Consider the following 9,554-nt stretch of genomic DNA (forward strand, 5'->3'; position numbering starts at 1 on the left):
GATTCTCCCCGAGATTGTCTGCAACATCTCTTGTTAGATTTATAAACCATGCCATATAAATAACTGGCACAAGGTTAGTCTTACCAGAAGAGGCCCTTTTTGATCCCTCTTGTTTGGCAACAGTGGCCTTCAGCTGGGTCTTACATTCCTCCAGTTCTTGAGATAAATGGGTATTCTTCTCTATAAGAACCTATGCATACAATGATCCTTAAATCAGTTGTGCCAACTGTTTCAAGTCTCAGGGGCTACTACTACACATACTTATCAGATTTTCTTACCCGTATATCCTTCGCATACTGGTCCGTTGCTCTGGCAAGTCCATCTTGAGCGGCGCGAATATATGCGTCTCCGAAGTTGAAGGCATCGAAAGCCTCCTCGGAGAAAATACCATTGCGGAGTACGGCCCGTCTGCACCGGTGATTCATGGCACTCCTCACTTCGGAGTTTGAAGCGGAAAGCATGTCTGCATCCTCTGTGTGAGGGAAATCCGGCATTGCCCCCACATTAGCCTCCACCCGTGAGTCCACTTCAGGAATCCGGCTGCTTGAGGCGTGGCCGGCAGGGGATCCGGATGTAGTCTCGTGGATCTTTTTCCTGCTAGGACGCAGTGCAAACTATCACAATTCGGCAAAGATAATCACAGAGCAAGTCCAATTTGTACCTCTGCCCCAGCGTCTTAGTTCTAACCGCCTTCCTCTTACGCCTGCCCGAACCGGATGCCCCTTGCTGATGAGCCCCCGTGGGCTCGGCATGGCGTCCTAATGGCCGTTCCTGCAAAAATACAACATGTGCGCTTAAGGCACGACATAATTCAGAATATAGGGCTCTGGCTTTACTTACGTTCGACACCGGGGGCAGCCCGGGATAATCAGCAAGGATGGCCACTAAAGTGCCGTTGCGGCTTGCTTGATAAAATGTCCTGTCTACAAGCTCCACAGATATATCCATATCTTCTTCAAGTCCGGGGTCGAGAGCCTGGCCAGGATCCTCTGGCGGCGGAGGTGGGCTGTTGAACTCTTCCACGGCCCTTCTCAGTTCCTGCTTTGAAAATAGCAAGATAAAATGATTGGTGACAAAGGACACATGTATGAATAGAGTCGAGTAAGGAATGGCAGCTTACCCAGCTTGGGGGTTGTACCTGGAAAATCCATCCTGCGGCTTAATGCGGAGGAACTCCTCTTCTTCCCCTTTGTACAAATCGGACAATATTTTTGCCAGTGCGGTGGCGGAGTCTGGACCTTTACGACCGCAACGGGTGGCGTCGTCTTCTCCGTTGTAGTGCCACATGGGTTTCCCCTGATATTGAAGTGGCTGCACCCCCCCCCCCCCGCATTATGCATATTGACATAACCTCTATCATTGTCAATCCTGATTTGGCCAGAATTTTTATCCTTCCCATTAGATAGAGTACCTCTCTGTCGTCTTCCTCCTGGGGGCTCTACGGGCGCCAATTTTGGCGTTTCTTCAGCGGGTAATTGGTAAACTTGAGAAGGCCCGTCCGGGCTGGTTCTGGAAGGGGAACATCATCTACATAAAACCACTCCAAGGGACAATCTTTGGATGCCTTCTTTGGAGTGCCGGACAGGTATCCGGCCTGGGCGATGCGCCATATTTCGGCTCCGCCCACTTGATATATAGATCCCTCCTGATTGCGAGGGACAAGGAAGAATAGCATCTTCCATAGCTCGAAATGAGCTTCGCAGCCCAGGAAGAGCTCGCAGAAGGCAATATACCCTGTGATGTGTAGTATGGAGGCAGGAGTGAAGTTGTACAGCTAGAGACCGTAAAACTCCAAGAGCCTGCGGAGGTATTGGAAACCCAAGCCCCCTCAGCAAATACGGGACAAGGCATATCCGCTCCCCTCTAGATGGGTTCGTAAAGTTCTCCGCCGGCTCCCCGCCATTATAGGTGGCTAGTCCGGCTCGGACGGGGACCATGTATGTAGGTGGGAGGAACCCCTGGGTCTGCAACTCCACTAATCGGCTATGAGGGACAGAACACTTTTCCCAATCGTCTGGCTTAGAGCTAAGGGTGCGAGAGGAGGAGCTTCGGCGGCCAGCCATGATGGAATGGCTTTTCCCGGGCACACTCTATTGAATGCTTGCTGGGAGGAAGATGGTGTGATTTGGATCTAAGGATCCCTGTCGGTGTCAGAACTGGCGGATCTCGGGTGGGGGGTCCCGAACTGTGCGTCTAGGCGGATGGTAACAGGAGACAGGAGACACGATGTTTTTACCCAGGTTCGGGCCATCTCGATGGAGGTAAAACCCTACTCCTGCTTGATTAATATTGATGATATGGGTAGTACAAGAGTAGATCTACCACGAGATCAGAGAGGCTAAACCCTAGAAGCTAGCCTATGGTATGATTGTTGTTCGTCCTACGGACTAAAACCCTCCGGTTTATATAGACACCGCAGAGGGCTAGGGTTACATAGAGTCGGTTGCAATGGGAGGAGATCTACATATCCGTATTGCCAAGCTTGCCTTCCACGCCAAGGAAAGTCCCACCCGGACACGGGACAAAGTCTTCAATCTTGTATTTTCATAGTCCAGGAGTCCGGCCAAAGGTTATAGTCCGGCCATCCGGACACCCCCTAATCTAGGACTCCGTCAGTAGCCCCTAAACCAGGCTTCAATGATGACGAGTCCGACGCGCAGATTGTCTTCGGCATTGCAAGGTGGGTTCCTCCTCCGAATACTTCATAGAAGATTTTGAACACAAGGATAGTGTCTGGCTCTACAAAATAAGTTCCACATACCACCATAGAGAGACTAATGTTTGCACAAATCTAATCTGCTGACGTATTCCGCAGCATGACATCACGCCATAGCCAAACCTTTATTCGAATCGTTTTACTGCCCCACCTTAGCGCGTTTAGCGAGGTGGTTTCCTTGGCACGTCTTGTCGAAGCAAAGATTGTGTCCCCTTATTCCGGGATTCTCATCAACAAGGGCGTGGGTAACCCAACCGTGCCATTAATTATGGTGCTTTGGAGATAAGCGAGTTTTACCAGGCTGGTGGGGGCACATAGTTTCGTCCACCCATATAAGAGGATAAGGATTCATCTTCTTCATCTACGCCTTCTTCCTCCTTCGCTTATCCATTTCCGCACACTCGAGCTCCAGCGCCCAAGTCCGCACTTCCCACCTCAACCTTCTCCGGCCATGTCCAGAGCGGGAGGCAGGTGGATGGCCTCCTCCATCACGGAGGGGCACATCAAAAAGTTGAGGAAAGCCGGATACTTGTCCAACGACATTGCGCACCGGCTTCCAGACGAGGGGTAGCTCGTCCCCACCCCTAGGCCCCATGAGAGGGTGGTGTTCCTCCCCCATTTCCTCCGCGGACTGGGTTTCCCACTCCACCCATTTGTCGGGGGGCTCATGTTCTACTACGGCCTGGATTTCCATGATCTGGCCCCGAACTTCATCCTCAACATCTCGGCGTTTATCGTCATGTGCGAGGCCTTCCTCCGCATCAAACCCCACTTCGGCTTATGGCTGAAGACCTTCAATTTCAAGCCGAAGGTAGTGGGCGGCCAGCAAGATGCCCAATGTTATATGGCTCGAGGGCTCCTTTGTGGAAACCATCAAAGGGTGGCAATCGGGGTGGTTCTACATCACCGAGCCGCGTGACCCTGAATGGGCAGCAGCCCCCGAATTCCAATCTGGCATCCCCACATGGCTCACCTCCTGGAAAGAGAAGGGCCTGTCGTGGGGTAATTCGGGAGAGCTGACCAGACTCCAATCCTGCGTCCAAAACCTGGTGGACAAGAAGGTTAAACTTGTCAACGTAGTCCAGGTCATGCTCCTCCGCCGAATCCTCCCGTGTCAACGACGGGCTTTTAACTTGTGGGAGTTCGACCCGGCCCAGCACCAAAGTTTGACCAAGCTCTTTGACACAACGCACGAAGATGCCTGGAGGGTGCTATTCAAGGGCGCCGAGGTTCCCCCTCCCATTACCGCGGATCGCGGATTCTGCGCGAAGCGCCAAGCCAGCATAGTAAGCTTGTTTTACCCTTTACGGGATACTTGTTTTTCATAGTTTGACTCTATGCGGGATCTAAGCTCCCGTTCCTTTGACAGGGCTGGCAGAAGATGGCCGGACAGATCGACTGTCCGGCTCCTTTGCCCGAAGGCCTAGCCAATGCCCGCTTGGCAAAGCTGCTGGTCCCGACACCTTACGTGGTGGCGGAGAAGAAGGCCAAGAAGAAGGCCTCGGGAACTCGAAAGAGTTCCCGGCGCCCGGTGGTGTCGGATTCATCGTCCGATGACTCCAAAGTGCACTCCTCCCATGAAGACGAGGAGGAGGAAGAAGAGGCCTCTCCCCCTCCAGCGGGGGGAGGAAAGAAAAGGAAGGCCACCCCAACTAGGGGCCGGAGGGTCCGAGAAGGAAAGGACCCTTCCTCCGGACTACTCCACCAACAACGATGACGACCATGAGGAGTGGCCATCCAGGGCCAAGCCCCTGGCAAAATCGTAAGTATCCGAATACCAGAATAACTCGGCGTTCCTTTATTGCACAATATCCTCTGACACTGAATATAATCATGCAGTCCGCCCAAGGCCCGGCTCGACGCTTTGTCGAGCGGCTCCCTAGATTCGTCGGATGTGAATAGTCTTTCACTCCCGACTGCTACCTCCCCTCGCCCTACGGACGATGCCGAGGTGGAGTCCCAAAAGGGGCTAAGCCAGGAGGAGGTGGTCTTGGAGGCGCCGCAAGGCGACCTCCTAGACTCCAGGCGCAAAGGGGATAAAACCCCAAAGGGCTCTAAGTCTGGCCCTGGGCCGGACACCGCACCGAAACCTTCAGTGGTTCCGGAGTCCGGCTGGCGCCCCCCTAGTAAGAAGGGCATGCCTACGACGCCAGTGACCTCCGTCCAACCGGAGGCACCAGATAATTTGCTGGAGGTGCTTAACAGCGCCTCCATCGATGAGGAGCACCACACTATTATGAGTGCAGTGATCCAGAAGGTTCAGTCCGCCAAGAGTGGGCTGACGGAAGCCTGTGCCAGCCTTCTAACAGGCTTTGAGGTATGTATTTAAGATATGTAAAGATATTACCGCATAGACAGTAGCCCCTGATGCTCAGTTTGGCGTTCAGAAAGAAAAGCCAAACTGAGGATCTAAAAGATATACGCCGGAGTCTAACATAAGTATGTCAATATGGGAATGCAGGCTGCACTGCTGACCTCTGCCGCACTGACTGTGGAGGTCGATGCATTGAAGCAGAGCCTCGAGCGGTCCAAGAACGAGCTCGGCCTTGCCAAGAAGCAGCTCGACGACAAGGAAGGTAAGTAATACCTTATGTAAGTATATAAAAAGATCTTGTTGCAAATAATGACAGGACTAACGTGAGTATTACAGGGGCCACAACCGAGGTGGCGACCCTGAAGGAAGCGCTGTCCAAGGCTGAAGACAATGCGGCCGTGGAGCGCACCGAGCGAGAAAAGCAGGAGGCGCGGGTGGCGGAGGTGCGGCAAGAGCTCCACGCTCTCGTGAAAAAACACGAGAGTTTGGAGCTTGACTCAAAGTCTCGAGAGTCCGAGCTTGCCTCGGCCCTTAAGAGCGACAAATCTGCCAAGGCCAAAGCCCAAAAAGCCCTCCAGGAAATTGAGGCGATGAAGAAGATAGCGGCGGGTAAGGCATTCTTTATGCAAAGCAAGCATGTGAAAGTGAATTACTTGTTACTTACCCGAGTCCGGAGGTCTCCAGGAGCATTCACAGATCTGCCCCGCAGTGTGTTCGACGTTGCGCATTCTACCGAGCCGAGGAAGGGAGCTCGATAGAGAAGGTGTTCTGGTCCCAGTATGTTGAGGCCGGACACCCGGTGCCCTTGAGCGACCAGCTGAAGCAGCTGGTCGAGCTCCATAAGGAAGCCGATCAGGCCATGAAGGGCCTTATAGTCCGGCTATGGCCTGGGGAGGTCATGCCTGGGAGCTACTTTGGGCTGGTGAGGTGGCTGGCGGATGCCTGTCCACGGCTTGAAGTCATCAAGCACTCCGTATGCATCGAAGGCACCCGTAGGGCCCTTGCCCGTGTTAAAGTACACTCGGGCAAGATGGATGCTGAGAAGCTGGTGACAGATGGGCCACCGGAGGGGAAGGAGCATCACAAGCCCGAGATGTATTATGAGGGCATCCTGAAGGGTGCCTGCCTTGTGGCGGATGAGTGTTCCAAGGATGTAATTTTTGAGTAAACTCGCTCGTGTTATCCTGTGCGCTGAAAACTTGTTCATATGCGCTAAGCAACGCTTTTTGAATTTAAAATATTACCTTCTGTGCGGTCTTTTATTAAATCTAAGAGTTGGCGAGTCGTCGGCTTCTACCCCCATGCCACGAGTGCTGGGGTGTTTGGGATAAACCTGAGCGCTCTTGTTCCCATTCTTGGGTCCTTCGAGGGAGGCGCTCAGCACAACGAACAAGGCAATCGGACTATAATGCTTTATCACTCTCACTTAGCCATAGAATTCTATAATTTTAAATTTTGGCGAAGCCCCTAGTATTCGGAAGACCGAGTTCGGGGCACTATCCACGCCTAGGCCGGACAAACCCAGCTCCTCGCTCTAAGCGGCATAAGTCTTTAGGGACTCGAAACCTCTCGAACAACGACCGGCTCTTGCCCTATCATGACGGTCAGTTTTAGCTTTCTCTACTGAGGTGCTTAACCCAGCTCAACCGGGGCACAATTGCAGTAGTTCTCCCAGTACTACCTTAGCCGATATCTATATAAACCGGACTCTGTGTAACCCTAGCCCCCTCCGGTGTCTATATAAACCGAAGGGTTTAGTCCGTAGGACAACAACAGTCATACCATAGGCTAGCTTCTAGGGTTTACCCTCTACGATCTTGTGGTAGATCAACTATTGTAATACTCATATCATCAAGATCCATCAAGCAGGAAGTAGGGTATTACCTCCATCGAGAGGGCCCGAACCTGGGTAAAACATCATGTCCCCAGTCTCCTGCTACCATTAGCCTTAGACGCACAGTTCGGGATCCCCTACCCGAGATCCGCCGGTTTTGACACCGACAATACCCATAGGATTTTTATATACAGTTCTATAAGCCCATAATGCATCATCAAGTTTCTTGGACCAATTCTTTCTAGATCTATTAATAGTCTTTTGCAAAATTAGTGTAAGCTCTCTATTACTCAATTCTACTTGACCACTAGACTGTGGGTGATATGGAGATGCAATTCTATGATTAACATCATCTTCAACAAGCATTTTACGGAAAGCACCATGAATAAAATGTGAACCACCGTCAGTCATTAGGTATCTAGGCTCTCCAAACCTTGGAAAAATAACTTCTTTAAGCATCTTAATAGAGGTGTTATGATCAGCACTACTAGTTGGAATAGCTTCTACCCACTTAGTAATGTAATCAACATCAACTAAAATATGTGTATACCCATTAGAGGAAGGAAAAGGTCCCATATAATCAAAGCCCCAAACATCGAATGGTTCAATAACAAGAGAATAATTCATAGGCATTTCTTGACGTCTACTAATATTACCAATTCTTTGACATTCATCACAAGACAAGACAAACTTACGGGCATCCTTGAAGAGAGTAGGCCAATAAAAACCAGATTACAATACCTTATGTGCAATTCTATCTCCAGCGTGGCGTCCTCCATACGACTCGGAGTGACACTTGCGTAGGATCTGTTCCTGTTCATGCTCAGGTATACAAAGTCTAATGACACCATCTACTCCTTCTTTATAAAGGTGTGGGTCATCCCAAAAGTAATGTCTTAAATCATAGAAAAACTTTTTCTTTTGCTGGTTTGTGAAACTAGGTGGTATGAATTTAGCAACAATGTAACTGGCATAATCAACATACCATGGAGCAGTTCGAGAAGCATTTATGACAGCTAATTGTTCATCAGGAAGCTATCATCAATAGGTATTGGGTCATCAAGAATATTCTCTAACCTAGACAAGTTGTCTGCAACGGGGTTCTCAGCTCCCTTTCTATCAATAATATGCAAATCAAGTTCTTGTAGCAAGAGAACCCATCTAATAAGTCTAGGTTTACCATCTTTATTTTCCATAAGAAATTTAATAGCAGCATGATCAGTGTGAATAGTTACTTTAGAATCAACAATATAAGGTCTAAACTTATCACAAGCAATTACAACTCCTAAAAATTCTTTTTCAGTAGTAGCATAATTTCTCTAGGCACTGTCTAGAGTTTTACTAGCATATTGAATAACATTTAGTTTCTTATCAACTCTTTGTCCTATAACAGCACCTACAACATAATCACTACCATCACACATAATTTCAAAGGGTAAATTCCAATCAGGTGGCTGAACAATAGGTGCAGAAATCAATGCTTTCTTAAGTACTTCAAATGCTTCTACACAATCATCATCGAAGACAAACGGAATATCTTTTTGTAATAGATTAGTCAAAGGCCTAGAGATTTTAGAGAAGTCTTTAATGAACCTCCTATAAAAACCGGCATGACCAAGGGAACTTCTTATACCTTTAATGTCCTTGGGATACGGAATCTTTTCAATAGCATCAACCTTAGCTTTATCAACTTCAATACCTCTTTCAGAAATGTTATGCCCCAAGACAATGCCTTCATTAACCATAAAGTGGCACTTCTCCCAATTCAAGACAAGACTGGTATCTTCACATCTCTGCCAAACTCGATCAAGGTTGCTCAAGCAATCATCAAAAGAAGACCCATAAACGGAGAAATCATCCATGAAAACCTCACAAATCTTTTCACGAAAGTCAGAGAATATAGCCATCATGCATATTTGAAAGGTAGAAGGTGCATTACATAAACCAAAAGGCATACGTCTATAAGCAAAAGTACCGAAAGGACAAGTAAAAGTGGTATTTTCTTGATCCTCCGCTGACACGGGTATTTGAGAGAAACCAGAATAACCATCTAGAAAGCAAAAATGTGTATGTTTGGATAATCTTTCTAGCATTTGATCAATAAACGGTAAAGGGTAATGATCCTTTTTAGTAGCTTTATTTAATTTGCGGAAATCAATTACCATCCTATAACCTGTAACAATTCTTTGTGGGATCAATTCATCTTTATCATTAGGAACGACAGTAATACCTCCCTTCTTAGGGACACAATGGACAGGACTTACCCACTTACTATCAGCAACGGGATAAATTATACCTGCCTCTAGGAGCTTTAGTATTTCCTTTCTTACCACTTCTTTCATCTTAGGATTTAACCGTCATTGGTGATCAATAACTGGTTTAGCGTCATCCTCCAATTTTAGTTTGTGTTACATAGAGTGGGACTAATGCCCTTAAGATCATCAAGAGTATATCCAATAGCAGCACGGTGCTTCTTCAGAGTTTTCAATAATCTCTCCTCTTCCTGCTCTGAAAGGTTAGCACTAATAATAACAGGATATATCTTCTTTTCATCAAGATAAGCATATTTAAGAGTATCAGGTAATGGTTTAAGCTCAAACACGGGATCACCCTTGGGTGGAGGAGGATCCCCTAGAATTTCAACAGGCAAGTTGTGTTTCAAAATAGGTCCCTGTTTAAAGAATACTTCA

Source organism: Triticum aestivum, chromosome 5B, assembly GCF_018294505.1.
Source record: "Triticum aestivum cultivar Chinese Spring chromosome 5B, IWGSC CS RefSeq v2.1, whole genome shotgun sequence".
Lineage (NCBI taxonomy): Eukaryota > Viridiplantae > Streptophyta > Magnoliopsida > Poales > Poaceae > Triticum > Triticum aestivum.